We start from the raw sequence: 11,588 nt of genomic DNA, 5'->3' as shown, positions 1-11,588 counted from the left end.
GGGAGAACATTTTAGGAGTGGGGAACAACCTCTGCAAAGGCACAGACATGAGAAATTTAGTGATGCCAAATTCTGAGAATAGTAAGTAGCTAGTCTGGCAAGAATACAGCAATGTGAAGGGGAGGAGTGTGAAAAGAGTCTGGAAAGGTAGGTTGGAGCCAGATTGCTTGGGGCTTTAAGTGCCAAGTAGAGAAGCTTGCCATTTATCCTTGAGGTAATGGAGAGGCATTTTTAATTCTTGGGTAGGGGAATGGTATGATCAGGTCTGTAATTCAGGAACATTATTTTGGCACCGAGTAAGATAGTTTGGAAAAGGAAGAGTTTTGGCAACTGATTGGATGGGTATGGGGTGTATATGTGTGTGTGAGGGAGAATGAGGAATAGAGAATGACATCCTCAAATGAATAGAGAAGTTTAGGGGCAGCTAGATGGCTAAGTGGATAGAACACCAACCCTGGAATCAGGAGGACCTGAGTTCAAATTTGACCTCAGACTAAGTGAACTTGGGCAAGTCACTGAACCCCATTTCCTTGCAAAAAAAAAGAATAGAGAAGTTGGGGGGGGCTGAGTTTTTCCAAGGTTTGTCATTCTACTCTTAATACTTATTTAGCTATATGATCTTGGGCAAGTCACTTCACCCCATTGCCATGCAAAAATAAAAAAAAAGAATAGAGAAGTTAGAGGGGGAAGTGATTTTTTCCAAGACTTGTCAATTCTTTCTCCATAACTTCTAAACCCTTTGCTTTATCCATACTATTTGAGCATTTTAATAGTGTCAGACCCTTCATGTTTTCATTTGGGGTTTTCTTGACAAAGATTTTGGAGGGGTTCACCATTTTCTTCTTCACTTGATTCATTTTGCCAGGCAATCAGAAGTTAAGTGACTTACCAGAAACACAAATGTAGGAAGTATCTGAGGTTGAATTAGAATTCAGGTCTTCTTGACTCCCTGTCAGTGCTCTATCTACTGAGTCATTAATTGCCTTCTTCATCCATAAAGCCACCACCTCAGTTTTCATTGCCTGAACATTTGTAATAAACTATTAATTGATCTCCTCATCTCCTGTGTCTATCTTCTTACCATTTTTCCATAAGGCTACCAAAATTACTTAAGGAACTCAGCTTGTCCCAGCTGTTTCTTTTATGTTCTTGAAACTACAATGTACACTTTTCACTGCTGCCTGAGACCTTCTTCCTATATAATCAATGTGTGACTATGGAGGACCCAAGTGTGGTATATAGAAATTCTGGGATTCATTCTCCTAACTTCTTAACAGAAAGGTCAGATCCCCAGAATGCTGCTATTGCTCCTCCCTGCAAGGTTCTGGGGAGTGATAATTTTTTTTTTTTGAAATAAAACAAAAATTTATTTAAAAGGTTACAAGATATAGGAAGGGCTAGGGAGAGAGAAAGAGAGAGATAAAAGAACAGCCAAGGAGCCTTGACTGGGCCATGGTCAGAGAAGACTGCTGGCCCTGAACCAGAGTCCAGCTCAGGTCTTCATGTCTTGCCTCTCATCCAGAGGGCAAAAGGTGAACTCCCTTTCCCTATACTCGACCCCAAATTAGGTAGAGGGTAAAGCCCAAGGAGATCAGGATATAAATTTTACAATGGTACTTTAAGAATGGGGAAGTTCCCCACACAAGATTACAATTATTTCTGTTACAATCATAATTTTCTACTTCAAGTCAATTTAAATCTCAAGAGTCAAATTGCATCTCCTCCCAAATTCTTTCTGTTACATTCAAATTCCTCTTCATCTTCCCCTGCATCATTCTCCCCCAATCATTTTAGGACCAGAATCTTCTGGGCCTTTTCAGAGTCCATTTGGAGATGCTAGGGCTTCATTGAGGCAGGGTCCAGGAAATGATTGGCTGGTAGAGTTGGCTGGCCTCTGCAGAGGCTGGTCTTGGAGCAATACAGCTCAAAGAAACAAAAACTCAATGAAAAAAATTGAGCAAGCAAAAACCAGAAATATTGTAACAGAGATAGCTATTTGACAGAGGTCTAATAATTAGGAAAAAACTAGAAGGTCTATAAGGGACAAGAATTATACTTTATCATCCTAAGTCAGTATCAAAATCTCTTTTTATAAGAACATGGGTTCCAGTATAACCCAAATTTGTTGATGGATACCACATAAGTTGCAAAAAAAAGTTCTGAAAAAAACATTTTAAAGCTGCACATGTCCAAAAAGTAATTTGCAACAAAATTTTCTCTTTTAGCTTTGGCCATGATTAGAATGAACAAAAATTCTAGTTGAAGAATGGATCTCTCCTTTAAAGCCATTAAATATGCCAATAGGCATTATCCTGATCCACTGGCTCACTCTCAAACTTAATTATGATGCACCTGGAATGATCATGGCAATTTGCTGTCATAGAGCAGAGAAGGACAAGAGGACATATTCCCTTATGAAGTCATACAGACAATATTCTTCAATGGGCCAGGTGAGGGAAGTTTTAAAAGAATCCTATCCTAGCTGAGGCTGGAGTTGTTCTTTCAAAAGTCACTTACTCCATCTGCATATCAAACCCCTCAGGGCTAAATGGCTTCATTGGCATATTGTTCTTCTATTTTATCATACCTGATGTCAGGCAGATCAATATGCTGTAATAAAGCAATTACTTATAACCAGAACTTCAGGTGGCTTGAGCACTGAGGAGAACCGAGAGTGTGCCAGGCTGTAATTTGGAGAGATCCAGGAAAAAGATCATAATTCAGTTGTTGCTCATGTAGCTAAGGATAGTGCTATAAATGAAATGCACTAAATAGATTTTGAGATGTAAAAACAATCCTAATTCATATTTTTTATAAAACCAACTTTTTGCAATGAACCCATTTAATTATTAACTAGGTTTAAAATAACTAAACATCTTCTGGCTAAAAGGTTGCCCACCATCTTCATACTTCTCACATAACAATTGCCTAGAGATTACCAAAGAGAAAATGTCAAATTATCATCATTATTTTATCTTCCTCATGTTACATAAGTTCTTTTCCCTCAAAGCAAACAATCAGTTTAGTCCCAGTTTACATATAGCTAGACATTTTTATAAACTTTGAACTACTAGCCATCTTCATAATACAAATTACTTTCAGAATTCTTTAAAACCATTAGACCACCCCTTCAAAACAATCACATGTTAATTCCAGGCTTTAACATTACAGTATTCAAATAGCTTACATGTTCACAAAAGAACCAAACACTGTTAGTATTTTTTTGAAGTTACAAAAGAATATCACATAACTGATAAATACATACATATATTCCTTTCCATAAACATATGATGATAAATGTTGAGACAAAGATTACAACCTTCTTCCTTAACCAAAAAAAGACCTTGTGAGATTATTGACAATATATATCAATTTAACATTAGTGGTGGCTAGGTGGCACAGTGAATCGAGCACCAGCCCTGGAGTCAGAAGAACCTGAGTTCAAATTCGGTCTCAGACACCCCAAAATTACCCAGATGGGTGGACTTGGGCAAGCCACCAACCCCATTGCCTTGCAAAAACCTTCCTGAAGCAAAGCATGCATCCCATCTGAGACATAGATTTGAATTTCAAAATTGTAAAAAGGAAGATTTTCCTTCTCCCTTCCCCCTTCCCTGTAAAGAGGGTGGGGGGGGCGCAGAGAATGAGAGAGAGAATTTCAAAAAGAAAGACAGAAAGAGTACCACCCAAGGATAATTTCCAGGAGCTCAGATGTTTTACTTTTGTCAACTCTAATTCCTTCCAAGGAGCAAGCACACAGCTAGGGAAGGAGTATTGGTACCAGATTTCCCCCCAAATTTTATCAATTTATAGGTAAGCAAACATGTCAATTGGGCATATGCCAAACTTCCTTCCTTAACAACCCTCAGTAACAGTGGGGTATAAACCAAACACACCTCAGAACTGCCAAAACTGGGCAGTCTGAAAACAGGGCAGACCCATACCAAGGCTAATGCCAAAAGCCATGTGGGTTCAGCTTTGCTAACAACCCACAAACTCAACCTTTTTCCTTTTTTTCCAGAAAAAGGTAAACAAGGAAGGCTAGAGGTCCAGTAATTTTCTTACTTTTCTAAAAATCCAGGTTCTAGTCTGGGCCAAGAGAATCTCATCTTTGGTTACCAAAATGTAGCTGCTGGCTACTTGGATTCAGCTCTGCCTATGAGGAATCATTATTTAGACTGGGAAAGCATGGGTGGAAATAAAACAAAAATTTATTTAAAAGGTTACAAAACATAGGAAGGACTAGGGAGGGGGAGGGGGAGAGAGAGAGAGAGAGAGAGAAAAGAACAGCACCATGGTCAGAGAAGACTACTGGCCTGGGGAGGGATAATCTTGAAGAAATGTGGGGATTTTGTTCCCCTCAGTATCACTATGCCAGGTAACATTTCCTAAATATCATATAACCAATTGAAAAGTTGATTTCTCCTCAGTACCACTTAAACAAATTAAACATCAATTAACTTTTTCAAAGAGATATTTACTGAGAAGATATAGTAAAAAACAAAGCACAAAAATCCCCCTCCCCCCAAAAAAATCCCAACACACAACTCATAAAGAATACATGGAGCACAATTTCCCCCATGTACTCACTTGGTTCCTAGGAACATGGATTGAAATATAAAGTGGTTGTTATAAAATATTCCCTCCCCAAGTTAATTTCTGGGTACGATATGGCTGACAGAAGAGTTGTTTCCTTGCTTATAGAAAATTTTGTCTTTGGATTGCTGGGTTGGTTTTTCTAAATGTCTGGTGGTTCAGCTCCTGGTTGACTCTGCTTAGGACCTCTGACTACTACTCCAAACATTTGAAGCTCATAAGGTCATAATCTGATTCATTATGTCTCTAATAATCATTTGTCCAAGATAGGAAAGAATTGACACAACTAGCAGCCTAGCAGCGTGAAGGGTTCATAGTCACTTGGGTAATGGTAGGGGAGGGGCTCCCCCATCCAGAGGCTTACAAAATTTCTTTCCCTCTTTTGAAAACCATGGGAGAGAGTTCTTCCATTCATTTAATCCTTTTATATGCATATTTAGTTCAAGTTCAGCAGTCAGTTAAAAGTTTTTTTTAATCACTTTTAACTAAATGAACAGGAAATAGTTATAGAATACCTGTGCATATTTCAAATTAGGGGAAAGGGCCTCTCCAATATGTATGCATGGAAACAGAATCATCAAGTCTCCACTAGGGTTATGAGGGAACATATTATTCCTTATATGCCACATATTATGCTTCATAAGGACTGGGCTTCATATATAAGAAAAAAGACATATTCCTCACCTTTAAGGAGTCAAACTCTATCTGAACAACCTGCTTCTACTTTTTCCCAACTGTTATATCCTGATTGGTGTTTTAATAACATTTCTAGAAGCAAGGGTCAAAAGACAGTTAGTATGGTATGCTGGGGAAAAAAAGCAGGCGATATATGACTGATAGCCTGGGTTCAAATCCCAGTTCTTCCCCTTACTACCAGAGTGATTTGGGGGTGACTTGGCTGGACACTTCAGTGTATGTAATAGAAAACCCAGAATGTAATCATGAGGTGTTAAACCAACAAAACTAAGAAAAAGATCTCCAAATCTTCACAAAGCAAAAGTTTAGATAGTCCTAACAGTGATTAGTTGGACAATCACATTATCTAAAACTTTAAGGGCTTTGAACAGACAAGCCCTAGAGGAATGACAGCAGTTAGTGGAGAAAGGAAGAGATTTCAGTCTTGAACTGGCTAAGAAGACCCCAGCAATGGGAAGAGAGAATTTCTCTGATTGGCTCTCATCAGCTATGGTGGGTTAGAACAGTTGGAGACCCTGCATCCGGCAAGAAGAAGACCCAAGACACTTTAGACAAGCATAGTTATAGAGGCATAGTAATCAGCAGGAGGAAATTTCATGGAGAATGACTTCTGGCAGGAGAAGAAAATCATAAAATGTAGCTAACCCTGGGAATCCAACATAGACACTGCACCCCCAAAGGGAGGTGCACCAAACTTCTCCAAAGAGAGGAAAAGATTTCTAGGTATTTCCACTACCAGGAGTTGTCTTTGTTTTATGTTTATGCTAGCATGTGTCTAACTATGTATTCTGAGTACTAATGGATTCTTTATAGATGGTGTGAGTCTTATTGGGTAAATGCACTCCAGGTTTATGAGGGATTAGAACATTCTGTATCCCACTTTTCTTACTTTGCTATTTGAGTAGATGCCTTTGCTAATAGCTAATTATATCTCCTGGATGATTATTATTAGAAAGCCCATTGGTGGGGTTTTTGGACAATGTCCTTTGAGAAATTCAAAGTGTCAAGTGTCAATCTACCAGCAAAGTATACAACCTGTGAGTGTAAGTGCCAAATAAAGGAGGAGCCCTATGGGGATGTCATATGAAGTCTTTTGTGTAACTTTGTCACTCAATGAGATCACAAAAACTTGAATGACTTCCCACTGCCTTCAGGATAAAACATAAACTCTTTTAGTCTGTAATTTAAGGACCTCCATAATCTGACCAGTCTACCTTTTCAGTCCTCTTTTTTGATTACTGAATATTTTTATTCTGCACAAAGAAGCCACTATGGATCTGGACTGTGGGCTTGTCGGGACTGCATCACAAATGTATGATTTCATACATCAACACTGGGGCTAGGGGTAAGAACAGGTCTCTTCCAAAAGAGGAACAAATGATCGGTTATAGTCTCTGATAGGACAGTCCTAATGAAGCAATGAGAAAAGCACAAAAAGGTGGAAAGGAGAGGTTACACAGCAGTGGCCATGCCCCTCCAAACAAAACTGATCCACTACAAGATATTGCCCATTCTTTGGACACTGACAGACTTCCACAGAGGTGACTGGCTCCAACTAGCTCTGATCATGGAGTTTACTTGGTCTGAGGGTTTCTGAAGTTCCTTCTAGTAAATTTAGATTTGCTGCTCAGTTCTTTCTCAGTTCTGAGAAGCTGGTTATACTTGGTCAGGTACTAAGATAGACAGGGGCACCAGTCTTGATCTGCCCAGGCTGAGACTCAGAACAGCTCTGTGATGAAGTTATCTTCAGTCTTCCCAAGATGATGAGAAACCATCCTAACCAATGGACTGGGCCAGCTTGCATGGCTGGAGAGATTTAGTTATGGAGCCAAACTCACTTTGAGGAGGAGGCAGTTGTAATCTTTCTCACTTACAATCTTTTCAATGTACTTGGGATTGGTCACCATGATGATCTTACCATCTGGATGCCTGCAGCACCAGTGAAATTCTTCCAAGTTTCCCAGTCATCCTGGTCAAAGGGATTTTCAATAGATAGCAATGCATACTCACTCCTTGATGGTCTCGTAGAGGTCTCTAAGCTCAGCAAGGGAAATGAAGTAGTTGGGATCATCTGGAGATTTGAAGCCCAAGACATATTTTCCAGATTGGAAGAATTTGGAGGCAGCAACATCCATGCCAGCAGCATTCTTCAGCAGCTCCAAAGTTTCTTTATTCTCCAGAATGTTAGGAGCAAAGCCATCTTCATCCCCTACATATTTCTGCTTAAGCACATTCTTCAGATTGTGATAGACCTCAACTCCAATGTGCATTGCCTCCTTGAAGTTTGCTGCTCCAACAGGGAGGATCATGAACTTCTGCATTGCCAGCTTGTTTACCAGCATGGGAGCCACCATCAATCACGATGAAGGCTGGAACTGGCAGGATGACTGTAAGGTCAGCAATAAGGTCAGAACAAGGAGATACCTTTCTCAGCAGCTCAGATATTACAAACAACCAGATATAGTCCCAATAAAACATTTGCACCAAATTTAGATTTATCCTCAGTGCCATCCATCTCTATCAACAATTTGTCAATCTTCTCCTGCTCCACAACATTCAGTTTCTTGTTAACCAGGGTTGGAGCAATAGTCTTTATTGATGTGCTCAACTGCTTTTTAAAAAAAATTAATAAATTTATTTATTTTCCCAACCACATGAAAAGATGGTTTTCAACATTCATTTTTTGTAAGGTTTTGAGTTCTTCATTTTTTACCCTTCCTTCCTTCCCTCCCCAGTTGCCTTGACAGTAAGTAATATGATATATGTTATACATGTATAACTATGTTAAACATATTTCCATCTTCGTCATATAGTGGGTCTTATTATTATCTTGGAGTTCCAGGGCTTCATGGATGACAGTAGAAGTATCACTGGTTACAGCAGCTCAGAAGAGACCTGTCTCAGTGTAGAGATCAACTTCAACAGTGGGGTTTCCACGGGAGTCAAAGATCTCTCTTGCCTGAATCTTCAAAATAGAATGGGGCTTCCTCTAGTGGGCTCATAGGACAGAGGCAGAAGAGCCTATCAGTCTTATTTCACACTCCTTATCTTCACAAGTTCTGTGTTCTAGTTGAAATGAACAATGAGTCATTCCCTGGATCCCATACTCTATCTCCTAGTTCCATATATTCTTGTGCCCCATTCCCTGAACCTTGAATTAATCTTTCCTCATTTAATCTCTCAGAATCTTTGACTTTCTTCAAGCTTAGCTCATGCTACCTCCTCTATGAAGTCTCCCCTTATCCCACCAGTTCCTCATGTTATACTCTCCCTCTTCAAATTATCTTATGTTCTACATTATTTCATAATGATAGTAATAATAGCTAGCATGTATATAGGACTGTTATGTGCCAGCTGCTAAGAACTTTACAGATATGATCTCCTTTGTTCCTTACAACGTTGGGAGGTAGGTGCCAATTCTATCCCTATTTTACTGTCCAGGAAACTGAGATAAACAGAGGGCAGGTGAACTTCTTAGGGTCATAGAACTAATAAGCCATCTGAAGTCAGATCTTTAATGCTCTATCTGCTTCATCAAGGAGCTACCTCCTCATTTGGTTATTATATTCCCTGATGTCTAAAGAGGGTTGGGAGCTTAATAAATATTTATTGAATAAAAAGGTAGCATACTATTAAATATGCCCTGGATTGACTTTGTTATAAGCTGTATTTAACTAATACAAAAAATTCTGTTTCTGCATGCTTAGTCATCATGGCATCTTGCTTGTGCAACGTGAAAATCAGTTCAAAACTTTCGAAGGAGCCTTAGTGGTTTTTTTCTCCTTCAAAAACTGAGTTTATGGGATTCCTGGTTTTTCCTCTAGTTTTTTTTCCCCCTTTTAGGTTCATTCCTCAGTAGTACACTCAGACTTCATTCAATTATGCAACTTTTCTTTATTATGGCATGAAGGAATTCAGTGTACAGACTAGGACAGAGTGAAAAGTTACTGAATTTAGTCTCCCAGCTCTTCACTAGTCAAAAAGGCATGGAGACTCAGGTGGCTTCTCCAAGGAAGGAAAGGGGAACATTCTAGACTATCCTAGAGAGTTCAAGGAGAGAAGAGAGACCACACCCTTAAACTAAACTCAAAGAAGGGGAAGCTGATATCAGGTACAGGGGTGGAAATCAACCTGGAGTGGGGTGAAGGGAAACATTCGTGTGTGGAGCGAGGCAGGGCAGGCAGTATATACCAGGGTGTGTGAATGGGGGAAAACTGCTGTGGGGGGGGGGGGTCCTGCTAAGCATGGCTTGGAGAGTGAGAAGCTGGGAGTCAGGTGCAAAGAAGGAGGGGAGCAGGACAAAAGGAAAGGACTGGGGCAGATCTGGAAGTTTTAAATTCTCACTAGAATGTAAACTGCTGGTTCATAATAATACAAAGGAAAATTAAAAAATATATGTGTATGTATATATGTACACACACACACCATACCACACATTCCTTAGCTTTAGGAGAAACCTAAGCTTACCTTGAATGACTCCACTTCTAATTGTCGAAATGACCAAGATCAAAACCTTTCCTAAGAGAAAGTGTTGTGGGGCAGCTAGGTGGTGCAGTGGATAGAGCACCAGCCCTGGAGTCAGGAGTACCTGAGTTCAAATCCAACCTCATACCTAGCTGTATGACCTTGGGCAAATCACTTAACCTCATTTACCTTGCAAAAAAAAACTAAAAAAAAAGTACGGGAAGAATATATAGATTTGGATATGGGCAATATAGGAATTTGTTTAAAAAAAGAGAAAGTGTTGCTAGGGAAGAAAGATGGGCAATAGGAATCCTTGGAGAGTGGGAGAGCTGTGGGTGGGAATTAGGGGACAGGAAAGAAAGGTTGAGGATACAGGAGAGCCTTGACCTGAAGTCACAAGGGCCTTTTGAAGTCTTTCCTAAAGCCCAGAATCATCGTAGGTCAGCTTCAGGGCTGGGAAAGATCAACTCCTTTGCCAAGCAGCACTTCCTGACCCTCTCTCTGGGCGTCTAGTGCCAGACTAGGCAGGGAGGCAGCAAGGGTCTCCTTCAATATGCAGGACTGTGATTTATGTAATGTGGTTATGTAATATCATTATGTAACATCATCACAGTCAGGACAAATTAGAAGCTACTCCAGGCTGAACAGAAGCCAGACCCAACTGGAACTTTTCTTGGGTCTCCAGGAAAAGAATTTGATTCCTTAATACTAACTAAAGGAAGACAGTTTTGTGGGGGGAGTGGGGGGATTGAGGGAGGATGCTACCCTTTCCAAGAGCTGATAGGTTCTTTGTGCACCTCCAAAACCTTCACTTGGCTGTGCCCAACCAGCTTCCTTAATAAGGACTATGTTCTTTTCAAGGCCAGAGTGGGTGATAGTCCTGAACTACCCAGTTTCATCTAACTTCTTAGTTCTTCTACAGAATCATAGAATTTGAGAGTCAGAAGGAACCTTGGCAGCAATCTAGTCCAGTAATCCTTAATCTAACACATCTGAGCAGTGATTGTTCGGTCTCCACTTGAAGCCCACCCCCTCTTATGGCAGCCTGTTCTATTTTTGGATAACTCTAAATATTAGGATGGAAGATTTTTTTTTTTTGACACGCAGGCCTAAATTGCCTCCTTTTATATTTTCCACCTACTACTTCTGGTTGTCTAAATTTAATCCCTTTCAGATTAACCTTTTAGATACTTAAGGACAGCTGTCACAAGTGCAACTGTCTTCACATGTGCAGTTGCCTTTTCCAGGCTAGACCTCCCCAGGTACTTCATACTTCCCTAGTTGGATGATAACCCTCTGTCCAATGTTGTATCTACCTTAAGAGTTGTAAACTCTTTGCCTTTTTGGGTGATGCAGTGGGTAGAGTGCTGGACCTGGAGTCAGGAGGAACCTGAGTTCAAATCCACTCTCATATATTAACTAGCTGTCTGACCCTGAACAAATTAGTTAATCCTGTTTGTCTCATTTCCTTCAAGTGGAAAAGTGAACCTCACCTGAGAGTTCATTTCTATAGGAAATTCCCAATGAAGGAAGCTTAATCAGTTGATAATGACCCAAATCAACAACTATTCTGCATCTGAGTCCTAAGGTTAGCTCTTTCACATAAGATGTTTACAGTAATTATTTGTTTAATTGCATTTTACAGAACTTTCACTTTTGCAAGCTAATTTCACAACAGTTATCTCATTTGTTCTCCCTAGTTCCCTATAATAATTCAAACCTTTGTCTTGCTTTGTTCAGACTGTTTTCCAACTGATCTCTCCGCCTTCAGTCTCTCAAATCAATCTGACCTATGATTCTCAAATTAAGCTTCCTAAAATTACTCCTTTTCA

The 11,588-nt window shown here is 39.9% G+C and overlaps 1 pseudogene; it reads right to left on the bottom strand.

The window, feature by feature from the left end:
• Positions 1-1,214: 1,214 nt before the first annotated feature.
• On the bottom strand, positions 1,215-8,536 carry LOC141492771 (alpha-enolase pseudogene; annotated as a pseudogene).
• Between the last annotated feature and the right edge of the window lie 3,052 nt (positions 8,537-11,588).

Source organism: Macrotis lagotis, chromosome 7, assembly GCF_037893015.1.
Source record: "Macrotis lagotis isolate mMagLag1 chromosome 7, bilby.v1.9.chrom.fasta, whole genome shotgun sequence".
Taxonomy (NCBI): Eukaryota; Metazoa; Chordata; class Mammalia; order Peramelemorphia; family Peramelidae; genus Macrotis; species Macrotis lagotis.
The sequence above is the reverse complement of the archived record's forward strand: the minus strand, read 5'-3'. Positions and strand labels throughout refer to the sequence as shown.